Source organism: Typopeltis vanoorti, chromosome 4 (assembly GCF_054136105.1).
Source record: "Typopeltis vanoorti isolate ZY-2024b chromosome 4, IOZ_Tvanoo_1.0, whole genome shotgun sequence".
In the NCBI taxonomy this organism is placed as follows: domain Eukaryota; kingdom Metazoa; phylum Arthropoda; class Arachnida; order Uropygi; family Thelyphonidae; genus Typopeltis; species Typopeltis vanoorti.
The window spans coordinates 78,291,703-78,312,907 of record NC_143552.1 but is presented as its reverse complement, the minus strand read 5'-3'; the positions used below and the strand labels follow the sequence as shown (position 1 = coordinate 78,312,907).

The window sequence follows — 21,205 nt, the reverse complement described above, 5'->3', positions numbered from 1 at the left end:
TGAATGTACCACACCATTTACCTAAGAACAGTAAATGGTGTAATTTATTCAATACACCAGGAATCACGTCAAGCTTTGAATTTGATAAAGATGATTTTCACTGGTCCAACTGTCTCAGCGATGCAATAATTTCAAACTCGTCATCATCTTTACACCTTTCATTTGCTGTAATGTTGGTTCACTGTAACACGACTGACCCTCTATCACTATGGTCAACTTACAAAAATCATTTTTCATAAAATACCTTACACCAAGAACATTCCATTCATTCTCAGGCTCAGTTTAATGAAGAAACATATAATGAGGCATTACTGAGTCTTGAATCAGTTGTTAAGTCAATAAGTGACAAAAGTGTTAAAGATTTTGGTCTTCCGATACCAAACAATCCTTTCCCTCTAGATACAGATTTAATCTGGGAAATCTCATACAATTTCAATGAACTTAAGCATTTATTAAGTCAGCAAACAATCACTAACTTCAGGTCAAGCTGAAGTTTTTCACAATATTTTAACAAGCTGTGAAAATCAATCAGGCAAACTGTTTCTCATGGATGCTCCAGGTGATACTGGGAAAACAATTTTACTAAATTGTCATTAGCTAAGTTGAGAAGCCAAGGTAAAATCGTTGCGTCATCCTCAGGTATAGCAGCTACCCTATTATAAGGTGGTCGAACTACTCATTCTGCTTTTAAAGTATCACTTACAAATGTAACTAATGATACACCTGTGTGCAATATATCAAAACAAAGTAATTTAACATAATTATTACAAACGGTTTCTTTGATTGTTTGGGATGAGTGTGTAATCAGTATATCGGGAGTGGTGATTAAGATTTTTGAGAAATTGATAAAAATTTGAATTCAAGACTGGGCGGACAGCAATATGATTCTTTATAAGGGGCAACATGGTTTTGTGAAAGATAGATCTTTCCTTAGTAATTTGCTCACTTTCTATAATGAAATAACAATGGAGTTGGATAAAGGAAATCCTTATTCAGTGATCTGCTAGACTTTGCAAAGGCAAAGTCCAGCAGAAAAGGCAATTTGACAAGATTCCGCATGGGATTCTGTTGCATAAATTGGAGCATATGGGTATGGATCTGAGGCTAGTGATTTGGATTAGAGGGCGGCTAGTGGATAGATATCAAAGAGTGGTTTATGGTGGAGCAGAGTCCAGTAGAAGGCAGGTGACTAGTGGTGTGCCTCAGGGCTCAGTGCTTGGTCCTTTATTATTTAATTTGTACATCAATGATACTGGGAATACTCTGAAAGGAAATATCCACTTGTTTTTTGATGATGCAAAACTGGGAAGAGCGATAGTCAATTCAGATGATGTGGATATCTTGCAGGATGACTTAAATAGGCTGACGATTTGGGCTAAACTAAATGGCTGCAAGTTTAAAGTGGCCAAGTGTAAGGTGATGCACTTTGGAAGGATGAGATCACATGCTGTTTACTACATTAATGGAACTGAACTGCAAGAAGTTGATGAGGCTAGGGACTTGGGAATTATTAACTTAAGTTTCGAGGGCATATTGCAGGGGTTGCCAAAACTTCACATCAAATTACATGGTTGAAGAACATATTGACAAGCAGGGATAAGGAAGTGATTGTCCCATTTTATAAGGCATTAATAAGACCTCATTTGGACTATTGTGCACAGATCTGGTCACGTGAATTTCTTGGTGACGAGGAAATGGTGGAGAGGATTCAGAGGCAGGTTACGAAAATTGTTGCAGGCCTGTGGGATGCTTCCTACGAGGATAGATTGAAGGTCTGTGGGCTTCAAAAACTAGTTAATAGATGTAGGAGAAGAGATATGATAGAGGCATATAAATTATTAAAAGGGTTTTATAGGATTGATACTGATAACTTTTTTTTAAGACCAGGGCAGGAAGGGAGAGAATGAGGGGCTATCCCTGGAGATGGTGTAAGAGTGTGGTTAACAAGGGTGTTAGGACTAGATTTTTTGCTTGGAGGGTTGTAAATGGGTGGAATGCATTGCCAGAGGTGGTTATGGATGTGTCATCTGTGAATGAGTTTAAGGAGAAGTATGAAAGGTATTGTGTGAATAACAGTTAGTATGTCAATGTTGGGTCTCCTGTGATGAGTCTTTTGACTCCATGGAGGCACCCTATAATAATAATAAATGTTAATCTTTGTAATATCTTGTAATGAGCCTTTGTTAAAATAATGTGGCTCATGACATCATGTAACGATATTAACACATGTTAAATCAGCAAGTCTAATTATAAAAATAGTGAAGAATTCCAGGAATTGTTATATATAGAAATTTCCAAAGATGAGTGAAGAATGATGTCATCATGTCCAACGGTCAATACATGACCATAGTGAAGAATTCTAAGAATTGCCATGGATAGAGAATTCTAAAGACGTGCGAAGAATGACATCAGCATGTCTGAAGGTCAATACGTGACCATTTTCGAGAAACATTTGCATGCTCACATATATAAGGCAGATCATCGAAGAGGAAATTTATCTTAGGTTTCTCAAACCTTCTCTTACCTGGGTCTGCTGTCACGTAGACATGGCAGACCCAGGAATTGTTGTCGGGAATTGAAAGAGAAGGAAGTTTGTCTTGGGGTTTTCTAAGCCATCTCTTACCTGAGTCAGCCATCATGTAAAGTTGTTGTCGGGAATTGAAAGAGAAGGAAGTTTGTCTTAGGATTCTCAAACCTTCTCTTACCTGGGTCCAGCGTTAAGCTAGGTTCGCTGTCAGAAATCTAAAGAGAAGCATTGTGGGTTCTGAGTCTTCTGCCTGGGTCCATCACCACGTGAGAAGTATTGTGTCGATCATCTCAAAAGGAAAGAGCTGTACATCATTGCCAAGTTAAGAGTAGTATGTGGCAAGGAACAACAGACGACTCAGACAAGGAAGAAATTTAGTTGGAAAATCAGGCATGAGCTGGCAGATGGAAGGAAAGACAAGAAGACTTACATGTGAACAAAAGATTAATGTGAAAGACAGTGTGCTGAACAAGAATTAAGCAGTTATAATACTGAACAAGAATGTATGTCAAGTGTTTATGTTTATGAGATAATGTAATTAATGTTGAATTACGCTTAAACAAGGTATGCTTTATATTCAGTTAATGTTATGCTAGATTGTGAATTAGCTTAGAACTAAAGTTAGATTAGAAAGAACTGAGACTAGAAAGAGAATTGTAATGACACTGTATACATATGTGAATGTGAATTATTCTGTAAATATTTCTTTTTGACTTAATTAAATGGTTTGTGAACAACACATTCGACTAATTCTGTCAATGCACCATCCTAAAAAATTCGAACCTGCATAAGGTGGGGAAAATAAATGATATCTGCTTTGTCTTTCATTTAAGATCTTATAATCTCACACTCATATATAGTCTAACTGGTGCAGTTGTAAAACAAATAAATTTGTTAAACTGTAGAGCGTGGGAAATAAGATATAATAGCAATATTGAAAGTTTATTTTTCACTTGGTTAGAGTATAATAAATTTAGTTTAATCCTTTATCCAAGTGTGAGCAAACAAAGTTTGCACCTGAAAGTATCTTCAGGACTGGGGATAAGGTGGTACAACACCAGGGTAACTCGTTGCAAAGGTGGAGCAAGCTACCAACACTCCTGTCTCAGTATCTCCTATATAATGCAGAACACATCTCCTTGCAGATATGTCTAATGTTATGCATTAAGGGAAGGGCCACTACCCAGACTAGTTTCGACCTTTATTGAGGTCTCTTCAGTGGGAGCCAGACCCAAGCTGAGATACCAGGCAGTAGCATTCGCAGGTCATCTCTACCTATAGGAGTTGCCAAATGGTGTGCCACCCTTTTTTAATAAATTATTCTGGATTTAGAGAAAGACGTTGAAAGTTTATTTTTCACTTGGTTAGAGTATAATAAATTTAGTTTAATCCTTTATCCAAGTGTGAGCAAACAAAGTTTGCACCTGAAAGTATCTTCAGGACTCAGGTAAGGTGGTACAACCTTACCCCAGTCCTGTAGTGGCCCTTCCCTTAATGCACAACATTAGCCATATCCGCAAGGAGATGTGTTTTGCATTATATAGGAGATACTGAGACAGGAGTGTTGGTAGCTTGCTCCACCTTTGCAATGAGTTGCCCTGGTGTTGTACCACCTTACCCCAGTCCTGAAGATACTTTCAGGCGCAAACTTTGTTTGCTCACACTTGGATAAAGGATTAAACTAAATTTATTATACTCTAACCAAGTGAAAAATAAACTTTCAACATCTTTCTCTAAATCCAGAGTAATTTATTAAAAAAGGGTGGCACACCATTTGGCAACTCCTATAGGTAGAGATGACCTGCGAATGCTTCTGCCTGGTATCTCAGCTTGGGCCTGGCTCCCACTGAAGAGACCTCAATAAAGGTCAAAACTAGTCTGGGTAGTGGCCCTTCCCTTAATGCATAACATTAGACATATCTGCAAGGAGATATGTTCTGCATTATATAGGAGATACCGAGACAGGAGTGTTGGTAGCTTGCTCCACCTTTGCAACGAGTTGCCCTGGTGCTTCTGCCTGGTATCTCAGCTTGGGTCTGGCTCCCACTGAAGAGACCTCAATAAAGGTCGAAACTAGTCTGGGTAGTGGCCCTTCCCTTAATGCATAACATTAGACATATCCGCAAGGAGATGTGTTCTGCATTATATAGGAGATACTGAGACAGGAGTGTTGGTAGCTTGCTCCACCTTTGCAATGAGTTGCCCTGGTGTTGTACCACCTTACCCCAGTCCTGAAGATACTTTCAGGCCCAAACTTTGTTTGCTCACACTTGGATAAAGGATTAAACTAAATATATTATAATAGCAATAGATAGATGGCAGCAGCCAATATTTAAGTTAAGGTAGTTGACCATTCATGAATATTAAGTAGAGAAAACAAAGACAAGGCAGGGTTAAAGCATTCTTCGTCTTCATTCCTTGGATACACCTCATTACTTCAGACTATCCATTTGCATTCAAACAGTTACAATTTCCAATAAGAGTTTCCTTTGCAATGACAATTAATAAAGCCCAAGGCCCTTAGATTTAAGAGGTGAATGTTTCAGACACGGGCAGTTATATGTAGCATGTTCTCAAGTTAGCAGTCCTGAGAATTTAATTATTTTTGTGATGATGAAACTTCTAATGTTGTTTACAAAGAAGTGTTATAATGTTCATAATTCTATACCATAACAAAAGCATCAGCACCAAATACTCAAGTAAATACTCTGAAGTAGAGAAAATTTAAGGCAGGGTTAAAGCATTCTTCATGTCTTCATTCCTTGGATACACCTCATTACTTCAGACTATCCATTTGCATTCAAACAGTTACAATTTCCAATAAGAGTTTCCTTTGCAATGACAATTAATAAAGCCCAAGGCCCTTAGATTTAAGAGGTGAATGTTTCAGACATTCACCTCTTGGGAATGGATTCAAATATAGACGTTTTCTTACCCTTGGTAGAAAATGTTGGAATGCAAGAGTGAACAGTGACATCAGTGACAACAGTAACATCAGGTTTCATACAAAACTGAAGAAATCCACAATGGAAACTTTTCAATTATTGACTGATGCTTATGGTGAAGCATATATGTCTTGTGCCTGCATTTTTGAATGGCACAAACGATTTTCAGAAGGCAGAGAAAGCGTGAAAGATGATGATCACCCAGCTCGCCTGCCACACACACACACACACACAGCAGTTACCGATGACAATTAAAAAAAGTGTGAGATGTGATTTGAAAAGACAGAAAGTTGGGTGTTCGAGCTGTAGCTGAGAAAGTTCATTTGAACAGGGTAAGTGTTTGACATTTCAATGGAAGAATTGAACATGAATCTTTTGCACTGCATTAAGGAACTAAGGAACATGTGAGAAGGAAATGACCAGAATTGTGGAGAAACGGTTGAATTTTTGCACCAAGAGAACGCAGCAACCCACAATGCTTTGTCTGTAAAACAGTTTTTAGCTAATCACCACATCAATGTGCTTGAGCACCCACCTTATTTGTCAGACCTGGCTCCCTGCGACTTCTACTTCTTCCCAAAGATCAAGTCGATGCTCAAAGGAACCCATTTTTAGTCAGTACATGTGAAAGCAAAAATGACAGAGATCCTCAGCAGCCTTTCAGAAAATGATCTGCAGAATTGCTTTAAACATTGGCAGCATCGTATGCAGCCTGTGTGTCAACTCAGAAGGGAACTATTTTGAAGGAGATCATAGTTGATTTTCTCAATTTGTTAAATAAAAAGTGATACAGGCACAGTCTCGTTTTTTTCTGTCAGACCTTGTATATATTCCTGATGATGACTTTGATATGAAGGTTGAAATGGCACCAAGTTTAAAGTAAAGTAAATGCTCTAATATGGTAGCTTGTCTCCACAATCCTACATAATGATGCCATTCATTGAGTTACAATGAAAGAAATTACACAAGAATGGAAATGCTTGTAGAAGAGGATTTTTTAAGAGAGACTATGACAAACATGCTCAGTTTTCATCAATGGCAGAATTTTATTTAAAAAATTAAGGAATTAGAAAAGAACCTGATGTCATTAGCATTCAGAAATACCTGAACAGAGCTAATCTGAGGTGATATGATCTCCTGACACGAAATACCTGTTTTTTTAATGCTTCCTCTCCCATTCTATATAAAGTTATGTAAGGGGGGGGGAGATCATGAGATCCAAATATCTCAAATGATACAGTTAGTAATGCATTAAAGACTAAAATATAACCTTCAACAATATTGGAAATTTACAACAAAAGAATGAATTTGGAGTAAAATTGCTGATAGGAAGTTAGTAATAAAACTCAATAATGTACCACTATCATAACAGCCTATGCCATTCCTGGGTACATGTAAGGAAATAATGACAGATATATATATATATATATAAAAAATTTGAACTCTAAAATCATGGTACTCGTGTCAAATGCAAGGCTACATTTCATGCGGTGGTGTTAGTTTTTTCCTTCAGTTGTTTCCGACCCTAGGGGACTTTGTAGGCATTCCCCACAAAGTGCTCCTGGTGAGATTTTTATAGGGTAGTTCACCATTGCCCCCAATTTTATCCGGGCTCAGGACTGGCATATAGCTATGACATATTCTTGACTGTAATCCATGTGTGTGTGTGTTCACCAGGCAGGGTCCCCTGTTCTGGGGGGAGAGATGAAAAACCCAAGTTTCTGGGTGACCCCCCCCCTACCTTCATATGACACTGGCTAACTCACCTTTCATCAAAAGAGACATCAGATAAAGGTTCCTCGTGTCACTGATAGGAATCGAACCTAGGTGGTCTTTCCGACCAAAGGGCTTCTTTTACACTGACTGAGCTACGGAGGCTCACATTTCATGTAGCAAACATGAAATGTATCCAAAATAAGAAATATGATGGATAACAAAGACAGAGTGAACCTATGTCAATTTTGAGAAGTTCCTACTAATATTAATATGCTTTTTTTTGTACTTGAAAGAAAGCATATTGCTGGCACCAAGGAAAACAAATTCACTTTGTGATGCAATCGGCTGGTGTGTTCGGCTGTTAACCGAAATTTTAATGGTTTGAGCCCACCCAGGGGTGGTGAAATGAGTCTTAACTTAAAACAAGCATGTAGCTCAATAGAAGTGACTTGTACCATCCACATCATTAGATTGCCCAAAGAAAAGATCTATTCTAAGCATCTCCGTGTTGCAATTGGAAGAACGATGCCATGTTTTGCCCTTCAATTGGAAAAGGCCTAAGTTCGATTCCAGTTGTGACAAGAAGAATCTTTATATGGGCTTTCAATTGAAGGTGATTTATCCGCTCTCATGGAGAGGCAGAAGAGTTTTTTCCTCCAGAAAACTCTGGTTTTTTCATCCTGCATATAGACAAATCAGCCTTCAGAACACATGCAATTTACATACAAAATACTAGTGGTGATGGGCAGTAGATGGCATTGGTGTAGATCAGTGATTTTCAGCCTTTTTTATAATATGGCAGACCTAGACTAATTATTAAAATTCTGCAGCACACTAATTAATTTTAATGAGATATCTGAGCTTGATGTTGTTTCAGAATGTCTTTTGTCGAATTTTAGATAAGCATACTCTTAAATCATTTTCCAAGACTTCCAGTTGCGATCTAATTTTGTTCTTAATAATATTCATTGCGGAAAAGCTTGATTCGCATAAAAACGATGTGGAGAATGGAAGAAGTACTTCTATTGCTTTTTTTTGTAATATTGGGAAATTCACTTCTTAGAGATAACCAAAACAAAGTAGTATCTATTGTTGAATGTTTTAGTTTTAAATCTCTATCATTTCTCATCATCATCATCATCATCATCAAATTCCTGCCATGTACCCTCAAGGGGTGTACAGGATATGACAGTACTACATGAAAAAATTACATCATTACTAACTTCCTATCTACAATTTTCCTCCAAATCAGTCTGTTACTTGTCAAGACTCCAACATTATCAGATCTTATATTTCTATCGTCTAAGGCACTTTGTACCGTATCAATCCACCTATATCTTGGTCTTCCTCTGGGTCGTTTTCCTGCCAACCTGGCAGAGAGCACTTGTTTTGCTAATCTTTCCTCTCCCATTCTATTTAAGTGACCATACCATCTGAGATTAGCTCTGCTAACGCATTCCTGGATGCTGACAATGTCAAGTTCTTTCCTAATATCCTCATTTTTAATATGATATTGCCATTGATGCCATCTGTTCACGCCTCTAATCTTTCTCAGGACTCTCATATCTGCGGTCTCTAGTCTTTGGTCAAGTGTTTTACTTCTGACCCAGCTCTCAGATCCATAAGTTAAAATTGGTTTGAACACAGTCTTGTATACAGCTAATTTAGTGTTCCGACTAATTTCTTTCTTATTCCATATGAATTTATTCAATTGACTTCCCACGATACCAGCTTTGCTGATTCTGTTGTCTATTTCTATATTTAGTTTACCATCTTTAGTAAAAATCGTGCCTAAGTAGCTGAAATGTTTCACTTGTTCCACAGGTTCTCCATTCACAACACAGTTGACATTTTCAATGATTCTGCCTATTTTCCTTGTCTTTGTCTTTTTATTGCTGACCTTCATACCATATCTATTACAACAGCTATTCAATTTAGTTAGAGAACCTTGCATACTTGTAGCGGATTTATTTAGAAGTATAACATCATCCACATAAAGCAATGAGCTGACATTAACATCTCCAATTTTGATATCAGGTTTAATACCACATTCCTTCATAATGTGATCCATATAGATAATGAATAACAGAGGGGATAATGTACATCCTTGTCTCACACCAGATTTAACATTAAACCATCTTCCTGTACTTCCTTCAATTCTAACTGCTGACTCACAACTCAAATAAAGACTAAGTATTGCTTGATATAATGCCCCATTGACACCATATAACTGCAGCGTATTGAATAGCTTCTCTCTTGGCACCTTGTCATATGCCTTTTCCAAATCGACAAAGCTTAAATACAGATCTTTGTTATATTCCCATGCTTTCTCGACTATTTGTCGTAAAGTGAAGATCTGATCCTGACAGCCTCTATTTGGCCTGAATCCAGCTTGTTCTTCACCAAGCTTTTCTTCCACAATTCTTCTCAACCGTTTCTCAAGTATACTTGCATAGATCTTGCCAGGAACACTCAGTAGGGAAATACCTCTGTAATTCTCACATTCGGTTTTATTTCCCTTTTTATATATGGGTACTATGAGAGCTCTACTCCAATCATCGGGAATTCGTCCCTCTGTCCAGGCTTTCTGAATTATGCAGTGCAGCCACTGTGAGACTCTTATACCACCATACTGCAGCATTTCTGGTCGAATATCATCTACTCCTGCTGCCTTTCCACATTTCAAGCCTTTGATGGCTTTTTCTACTTCAAGTATGGATATGTATTCCTGACTGCATGCCTGGTCAGTGTTTTTTATCACTGTGCTGTCATCACTGCTTGTTTCATTTAGCAATTTTTCGATGTAATTACTCCATACTTCAAGGATATCTTTTTCTCCTGTTTTCATTTCACCTTTATCATCTCTAATTCCTTTTACAGCACTCTTTCCTCCATTCCTAAGCTTCTTCAACAACCTCCAGAATATTTTGCCACCTTCTTGATATTTATTTTCTATATTCTTGCCAAAGTCCTCCCATGACTTTTGTTTAGCTAGTTTTACACACTGTTTAGCTTTCTTACATTTGTCTCTGTATTCTGTAAGAGTAAAAGCTGACTTATTTGCCAGGAACTTTTGATATGCTTTCTTCTTTTTCTTCACTGCCTCTTTAACTTCCTGTGTCCACCAGGGAGTTCTGATTTTTTTATCTTTGCACACAACCTCACCACATGCCTCTCTGGCAGAATCAATCAATGTTTCCTTCAGAGTTTGCCACTGAATCTCCAAGGTTTGATTCCTGTTCTCAAACTCTTTCATTTTCTTTTCAATAATATTTCTGTATTTTAGTCTACAGTTTACATCTGAGAGCTGCTCAACTTTTATTTGCTTTAAAACTTTCTTACATGTTATTCTTTTCAATATGAAATTCAATTTTATCCTGCTCAAGACTAAATAGTGATCACTTCCAATTTCAAATCTTCTGTACACTCTGGTGTCCTGCACCAGGGAGAAAACATCACTATCAACAATAACATAGTCAATGAGACTTTTCTTATTCCTAGCCTCTTCTCTCCATGTGAATTTGTGCACATTTTTATGTTGGAACATGGTGTTAGTAATAACCAGTCCATGTCCTGAGCAGAAATCCAACAGATATTTGCCATTATTATTAGCTTTGCTCTTTTCTTCAAATTTTCCCAAAATATTTTTGTATGTCTCACAATCATTTCCTACTCTACTATTTAGATCCCCAACAAGGACCAACTTTTCCTTTTTCATTGTGTCAGTTGCTTTTTCTAAAGCCTCAAAAAATTCCTCCACTTCTACCTTAGTAGAACCTTCTGTGGGACCATAGGCACAAATAAGTCTCATTGTCCAGTTCCCCATCCTCATATTTGCCCACATTACTCTACTTGAGACTGCCTGCCATTCAAGAAGATTAGCCTCGTATTTTGTGTTGAATACTATGGCTACTCCTTCTTTTCCTTGATTGTTATTGCCTGAATATAACATTTTGTATTTATTGCTCAGAAAGATCTCACCAGTTTTGGTCTTTTTTGTTTCAGTCACCCCTATTATGTCGATCTGGTACTTATCTAATTCCTCAGCTAGCTCCATTTCTTTGCCATTCAGGCTTCTTACGTTGATAGTACCGATCTTTAACTCTGGTGATGTTGAGTTGGGGTTTGTTTTCAGATTTGTTCCAGTAGCTGACTTTTCGCTGTTCGCCCTGGTTCCCTGGCGAAAACAACGGGGGCCTTGTTTAACCGGGCGACGCCCCAGCCGGCATGAAATTTTGTCATGTTGTACCATCATTTTTTATTTTGGTTTAACCAATAAGAATACAATTTGGTCGGCTAAATCCCAAATTGCCAGCCCATCCTCGTTCGTTCAGTATCAAAGTAGATACCCAACAGGGTGCACCACGAGAAGGTGAGGATTGGACATTAGGTCAGAAGCCCTGGTCGGTTCTCCACATTCCTTTAAAGGCTATGTGGAGGTCTCCTCTCAGTTATACAGCTTTGACCCTTAATTTCTTATATCTGTTAATTTGTCCTCTTCTGTAATCTTTAAATTTCCCAATTTACACGTGCTTAAGACAAATGGATCTCTTATCCAATCAAAGGATGATATGTCAAGTGAGGGAAAATATTTTTCAATATTTGTATTTAGTAATCTTAAGGTTTGTAAAATTAGATCTATTAGATTTTCACTCAGTTTGCACTTTTTTGTTAGTTCAAACATATTTACTGCATTTTCTTTTCTGATTCTTTCTTCCCAAAGCATTAGTTTTTCTTGAATGTGTTAATTTTGTCAGTGGAAGTAAGAATGTTTTCCTAGTCTCCCTGCATACTTTTATTAAGTGTATTTAAAGATTGAAATAAATCAGCAAGAAATGCAACCTTACTGCACCAAAGCTCGTCGCTAAGAAAATCTGATAACTCAGATTGAGTTGTCAAAAAAATTACAATTTCCTCTTTTAGTTCATAAAATCTTGATAAAATTCATCCACAAGATAACCATCTCACTTTCATATGTATTAACAACTGCATGCAAGAAGCTTAAATTGAGGAGCATAGTGCTGCAAACAATCTCGATCGTAAAGGCCTGGCTTTTATATAAATGACATTTTTGACAGTCTCGTCTAGCACTTTTTTTTAAGCTAAGGTACCAATGATTTTGACACTAGTACTTCTCTGTGGAGAAAACAATGTGTAAAAATAATTCTAGGATTCTTATTTTGAGTCAGTGTAACAAATCCTTTTACATTTCCTGACATCGAGCAGGCACCATCCGTGCAAATACTGATGCAAGAATCCCAAGACAAGTTATGGCAATTAAAGTAATTATCAACAACATCAGAAATATCTTGGCCCTTCATTGTTTCCAGGAGTGGTCGAAAAAATAAAAACTGTTCTATAATATCTTTCTTATAAATAAATTTACTGAAGGCTAGAAGGTGAGCTTTACCAGTTACATCAGTTGATTTGTCCAACTGAATAACAAACATATCTGCTTCTTTAATGTGAGATACCACTTGCAACTCAACATCTTTGGCCAAATCCTGAATACATCGATAAATGGTGTTATCTGACATAGGAATTTTTAAAATCTCCTTTTCATATTGCCAAACATGATATTAACAATTTTACAGAATGCTGGCAGAATTACAGATTCTGCAATTGTGTGAGATTTCATTCTTTTAGCAACAATTTCTGTGATTGCGTAACTGGCTTCTTGGGCTTTTTTGGACACAGTTACAAATTTAGTCCATCTTTTTGCTTGAATAGTTTTATCCGGAACAAGTCTTTTAAAATATTCAGCCGGTTTTTCGCTCAAGCGAGAATGTTTAGATGGTAAATGTCTTTTTTAATTTACTTGGAACGATAGCATTGTTTGCTAATTTTTCGCCACAAACTATGCATGTAGGACATGGCTGATCTTCTTGACTGGCAATAAAGCCAAATGACAAATAATTTTCATCGTAATGGCGAACGTTAGTTTTTAATTTAGTTTTAAAAGAACAAGTACTAGATATAGTATCAGCTGCTGATGTGTTGGGAAAAACTAGTTTCACTTTCTTCTTTCTTTTGTTTTTTTTTTCTTTCGATGTACTAGCTTCACTTTCTTCATTGTCTTCAAAAAAATTGATCCATGTTAAAGGAATACTATTGAATAAAATTAACTGAATGAAAAAATAAATAAATAAATAAAAGAACTCTTACTGGTTACCTTAAAAATAAGAGAATTAAATGAAGTTATTTGTGAACACACTTCAAAAGATTAAAGCTAATTAACACAATTTTAAGCCCAATTTACCAACCATAAGTTTCATAAAACATAAATAAGGGTGCTTCAGGTGCAGATGGAAGACCAGACACTAATAATAAATGCGTAATTACGACATTATTTCTTTCAATTAATTTGTTTTCACAAATCTCGTTGCACACCAATTAAAAATCGCTGGTAAAAATGATGATGGTAGTGGTGGTTCGGTGTAGTTGGTGGATTAAGTGGTGGAAACAAAGTTGTATGGTAGGTGCCCTCCCTTGATGAGTCTTTGGACTCCTTGGAGGTGTCATGAAATAACAATAATAACAATATATATTTACTTACTCAATCCTCCTCTTTTACCTTTACAGTGTCGTTTTTTTTTCTCTCTTTTTTTTTCTTCCAACTGCAACCATAACTTGAGGATAAGGTAGTTAGCCCTATGCCTCAATAATAATAATAATAATAATACATATATATATAACAAAGTAGACAAACTGGCTAACGAAAACACATGCCATTGAGAATTATACTTATTTCATGGTATTAACTTGAATTGAATAGTTGGAGTTATGGTTGAAGCAACTAAGGTTATGGTTCAGTAAATGTCAGTTAACTGCACTGCTCAATCTCTGGCTGATTTCACTGTTTTGCAAAGGGTTTAAGGTGTGTGTGTGTGGGGGGGGGGAGAATGTTAACAAGCAACTTGTTAACACTCCTCCCAAATGTATAGCACACATTTAGCATATGTGTGCCATATGCCAAATAACCCATGTGCAATTCAAAGCCAGCAATCTCAAGCAGGACTGTAATTTTAGTAAAAAATTTCTTCTTGGCACAAGTATGAGGTGAACTAAACTTTCAACTTTGAAAGAACAACTCCATGGTCAGAGTAAATTGATACCCATGTTTACTAAAGAGGATGATGTTACTGAGGCTGGTTTTAGTTTAGCGTTTAATATTGCACAGGCAAAACGTCCATACATAAAAAGAGAATTTGTCAAGAAGAATATTGCACAAATAATTTGTTTTAGACCTGGATAATAAAAAAACTGCTCAAACTGATTGAACAGATGTCAGCTCCAAGCATACAACTGAAAGTAGAATTTCCATTATCAGTGCTGTCACTGTAAATAAATTACACCATAACTTGAAAAACTGTGCTGCATTTAGTCTGGCTTTGGATGAATCTACAGATATTCAGGACAAACCACAACTAGCTACATTTGTCTGCTTTTGCTCTCACGACCTGGATGTCAAGGAAGAGCTACTGGACTTGAAGCGTTGAAAGATACAACATGTGGTTCTGACATTAAAGAAGTTCTCGATGTTGCACTTACAAAAGCTTCGGTATCGGGTGAAAAAAACCTTCAGTTTGCAACCAATGGTGCTCCAGTTATGAGAGGTAAAACTAAAGGGCTAATGGGGCTCCTTGAGATCTTGCTTTCCTACCTGCACATTACATTATTCACATGGAACATCTAGTTGCCAAGTGTTTTAAATTTGAACACGCAATGGAACTAGTTCTAAGAATTGTCAATTTTATTTTATTCATTCAGGTGTTAAAACATACAGACAATTCAAAATCTTTCTCGATGAGTTGAATTGTGACTAGATTCCTAATGATGTATTATGCTTTTGCTTAGTAAGGTGGCTCTCAATTAGCAATGTATTAAATAAGTTTTTTTTTTTTGTTGTTGTTAGACCCAATCAAACAGTTTCTTAAAGAAGAGAAATTTTTCCCCTCGCCTCAAAGGTAGTCAGTGGTTGTTAGACATGGCATTTTTCACCGATGTTTTCCAGCTACAGATATTAAACGTTTCATGTCAAGGGAAAGAAAAACTAATAACCGATCTCGCACAGGCCGTGCTAGGCTTCCAAAGCAAATTGCAACTTTTCCAGAGACTTGGAAAATAAAACTTTCAATTGCTTCGTTTGTCTGAAGAAAATACTGACAAATTCGCCAGGAGTGGAATTAGAATAGGATCTTATGTTAGTAAATTAAATGATCTGGTCTAAGAACTGAACAATCGATTTTCCGACCTTGGAGAACTTAAGCCAACATTCGCTTTTTTGGAAAATCCTTTATTCACGAACATGCTTGAGTGTGGTTAAAAACCAACTGTGATAGATGCTGCAGAACTGGAGCTTTTGGAACTTCAAGAGGACGAAGGACTGAAGCTAGTGAAGCAAAGTGGATGTTCCGTAGTTGAGCTTTGGAAGCAAGTTGTAGACAAATAGTATTCAACACCAGATAGAACTGATCTCCATTTTTGGGACCATGTACTCCTGTGAAATGCTATATTCGACTCTTAAATTTATTAAATCTAAATATAAATTTGTTTCAAATGAGGAACATCTGAACAAACTAGTAAGAACTGCTTTGACTAATTACACACCTAAGTTTAAGGAGCTTACTCAGAAAATGGATACAAGGAAGGCCTCTACTAGTAAATAAGGAACTAAAATTATTGTGTTTCAACTTTAAAATTATTACACAGTAATTTTTAATTACTTAATTAATCAGACAGTAATTTTTATGAACCCTCCTTTTCTCTCCCTCATCTCTCTTTTTTTAATTTTGTTCCTCTTTTTTGTTGTCCCAATCCTTTTTGTTTATTTTTTTCCTGGTAGAGCGTGAAGAGCTGCATGATGCATGGACATCGCATGTGGTTCACAAGCCATGTTGTGGCCACACATGATATATAATGTCAAAGAGATGCGCCAAATTTTTAATCTGTCATTTTATATTACTTTAGAACAAAATCATAATATAAATGAGTTACTATTCTTTTTAGAAGAATGCTTTTACTAACATTAAGAAGAGACTGCACATTACAAAATATATGGCAAATTAAAAAAAAAAAAAAAGGATGATTTTAATTTTTTTTTTTTTGCAGAAAGTAAATTATACCAGACAAGAAATTATATTCTTCTTTTAATCCTTTACTCAAGCATGAGCAAACAAATGTTTGCATGTATATTATGAAGTATCTTCACAACTAGGCAAGGCTACTTGTATATAGAGACTAATAAACTCACATCAGATGCCTCAGTATCCCATTATGAAAAGTGCACTTCCACTTAGATGTCATCATCATCATCCTCAAATTCCTGATATATATATATATATATATATATATATACACCCTCAAGGGGGGGGAGTATACAGGATATGATAGTACTACATGAAAAATTACATCATTGCTAACTTCCTAGCTACAATTTTCCTCCAAATCAGTCTGTTACCTGTCAAGACTCGAACATTATCAGATCTTATATTTCTATCTCCTAAGGCACTTTTGTTAAAAACGGTTTCTCTACATTTTATTTTATCTTTCTATACTCATTATATTCATTTGTTTTATTACTAACTTAATCACTTGTACTTATTTATCTTCTTCCTTACTCAAACCTTACTCATCTAAAATCCTACTCGCTGCGCTATTGTTATATCTTCTTTTACTTTCTTTATACTTTCGTTATATATATAATATACTCCCCCTAAGAATGCCTTACTTAACTCCACCTAAGAATGCTTCCTTTTTGGACACTGGCAAATTTATTTTTATTGCTGCGCCAGCCAGAGTCCTATAATATGAGCTTATTCAAAATTCAGGGAATATTCCTAGGTTAATTGGCACTCATTCTAATATATACTAAATAGATACTGGTTCTAATTTCAGTCGTGGCCAATAATCTATTTTTACTCTAACACTCTCATTAAATTCCCTCCCACTATGGTTCTAAATTTTTGCAAGGAGTAATTTGAATTCTCGAATCAAGCACGAATCAGGCATATACAATAAAACATGTTTATTGGAACAAATAACACTTTACAGCTATAATTGGAATATGATACTAAGCTTTCAAAATCTCTTGCTAAGTTAGTCTCAATACTAATTTAACAGAACACTCATAGATTAACTTGGTCATCTCACACAAACTATAAAACATTAAATCTAGCTAATTATGTTACGCAAAAACCAAACTCTTATTTCATGTTACTTTAAAATACATTTCACAACCTGTTACTATTCTGGTAAAAATCATCTACAAAATTCTAAATTCACATATATTCTCAGTCACATGCAGCTAAAGTTTCACTCTTGACATTATTTTGTTTATCAGAATTACACTATCTCAAATTACAAATCCTTATTATAGTCCACTATGAATTGTCCACTTAATATGATCTAACACTAAATTCTGTCTCATTCAAACATACAGTAAAGGTCTTTACGTTACCGAATCTTCTTCTTCCGAAGGTCTGTTAACTGCCATGTTTTTCGGGTCCTCCTTCAATCGGTTGCTTCTGCAATAGGCTTACAACTACACCATCTGTTTTACATTCTTCCCGGACTCAAACTTCTCACTGCCTCGATACAGTGCATTCCCTGCTCCAACTTGAGTGAGACATCTCTCTTGCTCGTCCCTACTCCATCCGCTAGTCAGGAATCCTCAAAGTGAAGTACCCGAACAAACAGAAAAAAGCCTCGCATTTTTGCCCGCATTCGCTTATATTTCATGCCTTCTTTCCCATACGACCCTTCGTCTTCATGTCCTTAAGGTGATCCTCCAAGTCCTAGCTGCTGTTAGGTGCTGTATTCCAGGAATCCTGTTGTAATCATATTTCTCGTATGTTGTAGCTGGCGGCATTACGGTCAATACGTGCATATGTAACTCGACCTTTGCACTCGTTCTCTTAACTTCTTTGGTGACTTATTAAGTTTAAAACAGCTTAATGGGACAAGATTATACTATAATTTCCTTATTAAAATTCATTTATCCTATAATCCTTCAGTTTAACTTTCAACTACAAAATTTTTCTAGTGCGTTTTACAAGTTATCACATAAATTCCTTTACAACAAAATTCAGAACCGTGTGCTGTCAACCAGGTATTATCTGGGTTAGCCAAATTCTCATGTTAGATTTTGAATGAATAATTTCTCAAAAAATTGTCCATTCAGGATCTAACTCTTTTTACCGTATCAATCCACCTATATCTTGGTCTTCCTCTGGGTCTTTTTCCTGACAACCTGGCAGAGAACATTTGTTTTGCGAATCTTTCATCTGCCATTCTGTTTAAGTGACCATATCACTTGAGATTAGCTCTGCTAATGCATTCCTAGATGCAGACAATGTCAAGTTCTTTCCTAATATCCTCATTTTTAATATGATATTGCCAATGATGCCATTTGTTCATGCCTCTAATCTTTCTCAGGACTCTCATATCTGCGATATCTAGTCATTGGTCAAGTGTTATACTTCTGACCCAGCTCTCAGATCCATAAGTTAAAACTGGTTTGAACACTGTCTTGTATACAGCTAATTTAGTGTTCTGACTAATTTCTCTCTTATTACACTATTCAATTGGCTTCCTACCATACCAGCTTTGTTAATTCTGTTGTCTATTTCCATATTTAATTTACCATCTTCACTAAAAATCGTGCCTAAGTATCTGAAATGTTTTACTTGTTCTGTAGGTTCTCCATTCACAATGCAGTTGATATTTTCAATGTGTCCACCTATTTTCATTGTCTTTGTATTTTTAATGCTGACCTTAATACCATATCTATTACAACAGTTATTCACACTTTAGTCAGGGAATCTTACAGACTTGTAGTGTATTTATTTAGAAGTATAACATCGTCCACATAAAGCAAAGAGCTGAGATTAACATCTCCAATTCTGATATCATTTTTAATACTACTTTCCTTCATAATGTGATCCATATAGATAATGAATAACAGAGGGGATAACATACATCTTTGTCTGACACCAGATTTAACATTAAACCACCTTCCTGTACTTCCTTCAATTCTAACTGCTGACTTAAAACTCAGATAAAGATTAAGTATTGCTTGATATAATGCCCAATTGACACCATAAAACTATAGCATTTCGAATAACTTCTCTCTTGGCACCATGTCATATGCCTTTTCCAGATCTAAAAAACCTAAATACAGATCTTTGTTATATTCCCATGATTTCTCGACTATCTGTCGTAAAGTGAAAATCTGATCCTGACAGCCTCTATTTGGCCAGAATCCAGCTTGTTCTTCACCAAGCTTCTCTTCCACCATTCTTCTCAACCGTTTCTCAAGTATACTTGCATATAATCTTACCAGGAACACTCAGTAGAGAAATACTTCCGAAATAAAACTGAATGTAATTCTCACATTCAGTTTTATTTCCCTTTTTATATATGGATACTATGAGAGCTCTACTCCAATCATTTGGAATTCGTCCCTCTGTCCAGGCCTTCTGAACTATGCAGTGCAGCCACTGTAAGACTTTTATACCTCCACACTTGAACATTTCTGGTCGAATATCATTTACTCCTGTTGCCTTTCCACATTTCAGGCCTTTGATGGCTTTTTCTACTTCAAGTATGGATATGTATTCCTGACTGCATGCCTGGTCAGTGTTTTTAACCACCATGCAGTCATCACTGCTTGTTTCATTTAACAATTTTTCGATGTAATTACTGCATACATCAAGGATATTTTTTCTCCAGTTTTCATGTCATCATTATCATCTATAATTCCTTTTACAGCACTCTTTCCTCCATTTCTAAGCTTCTTCAACAACCTCCAGAATATCTTGCCACCTTCTTGATATTTATTTTCTATGTTCTTACCAAAGTCCTCCCATGACTTTTGTTTAGCTAGTTTTACACAGTGTTTAGCTTTCTTACATTCGTCTCTAAAATCTCTAAGAGGACAAGCTGATTTATTTGCCAGGAACTTTTGATATGCTTTTTTCTTTTCTTTCACTGCCGCTTTAACTTTGTGTGTCCACCATGGAGTTCTGATTTGATTTTTCTATCCTTACAGACAACCTCACCACATGCCTCTCTGGCTGAATCAATCAGTGTTTTCTTTAGGGCTTGCCATTGAATCTCCAAGGTTTGGTTCCACATTTGTCTGACAATCATTCCTTACTCTGTTATTTAGATCCCCCCCAACAAGGACCAACTTTTCCTTTTTCGTTGTGTCGCTTTCTCTAAAGCCTGAAAAAATTCCTCCACTTCTACCTTAGTAGAACCTTCTGTGGGACCATTGGCACAAATAAGTCTCATTGTCCACTTCCCCATTTTAACATTTGCCCACATCACTCTACTTAAGCCTGCCTGCTATTGAAGAAGATTAGCTTCATATTTAGTGTTGAATACTATAGCTACTCCTCCTTACATGTGTATACTGCAATACATTAATGAAAGAGTCAACAACCAGACTGGTTTTGACTTTGAATGAGGTCTGATTGGTGGGAGATAGATCTTCATAGATCTATCTCCCATTAAGCTAAATCATTGCAGAATTCACATATGCTTCCATGTACAAGTAGCAAACTGGTATATCCAGATCTACTGAAATACTATACTCTGGATCAGAGACAGTTGTAGAAAATATTTTTTGCTTAGTTAGAAAGTAAATTATACTAGACAAGAAATTACATTCTTGTTTTAATCTATTAACCGAGCATGAGCTAACAAAACTCTGCATTGTAAAATATTTATATGAGTAGACTACTTGCATATAGAGGTTGTTGACTTCACATCGATTGCCTCAGTATCCCATATTCTGCATTGATTTAGCTCTCAGCATCTCTGTGAACACCATCAATTAGACTTTCCCCAAACATAAACTTCTGAATGTCAAGCCCTGTATTGGGAGTAAACAGTTTAGCTGCATAACCACCTCTGAATATGCTGCTTTTGAGTTTATTATAATCCTGATATCGTTATTATCATTTTTAAAAATAAATTATTACAATCTTAAAAATTTTAAGTCATTTTTACC

The 21,205-nt window shown here is 36.2% G+C and overlaps 1 protein-coding gene across 1 annotated transcript in view; it reads right to left on the bottom strand.

Moving 5' to 3' along the window:
• LOC150107429 (cytokine-like nuclear factor N-PAC) overlaps positions 1 to 21,205 on the bottom strand; it is a 421,033-nt gene that overhangs the window by 86,735 nt on the left and 313,093 nt on the right. The gene's annotated exons all lie outside the window — the stretch shown is intronic.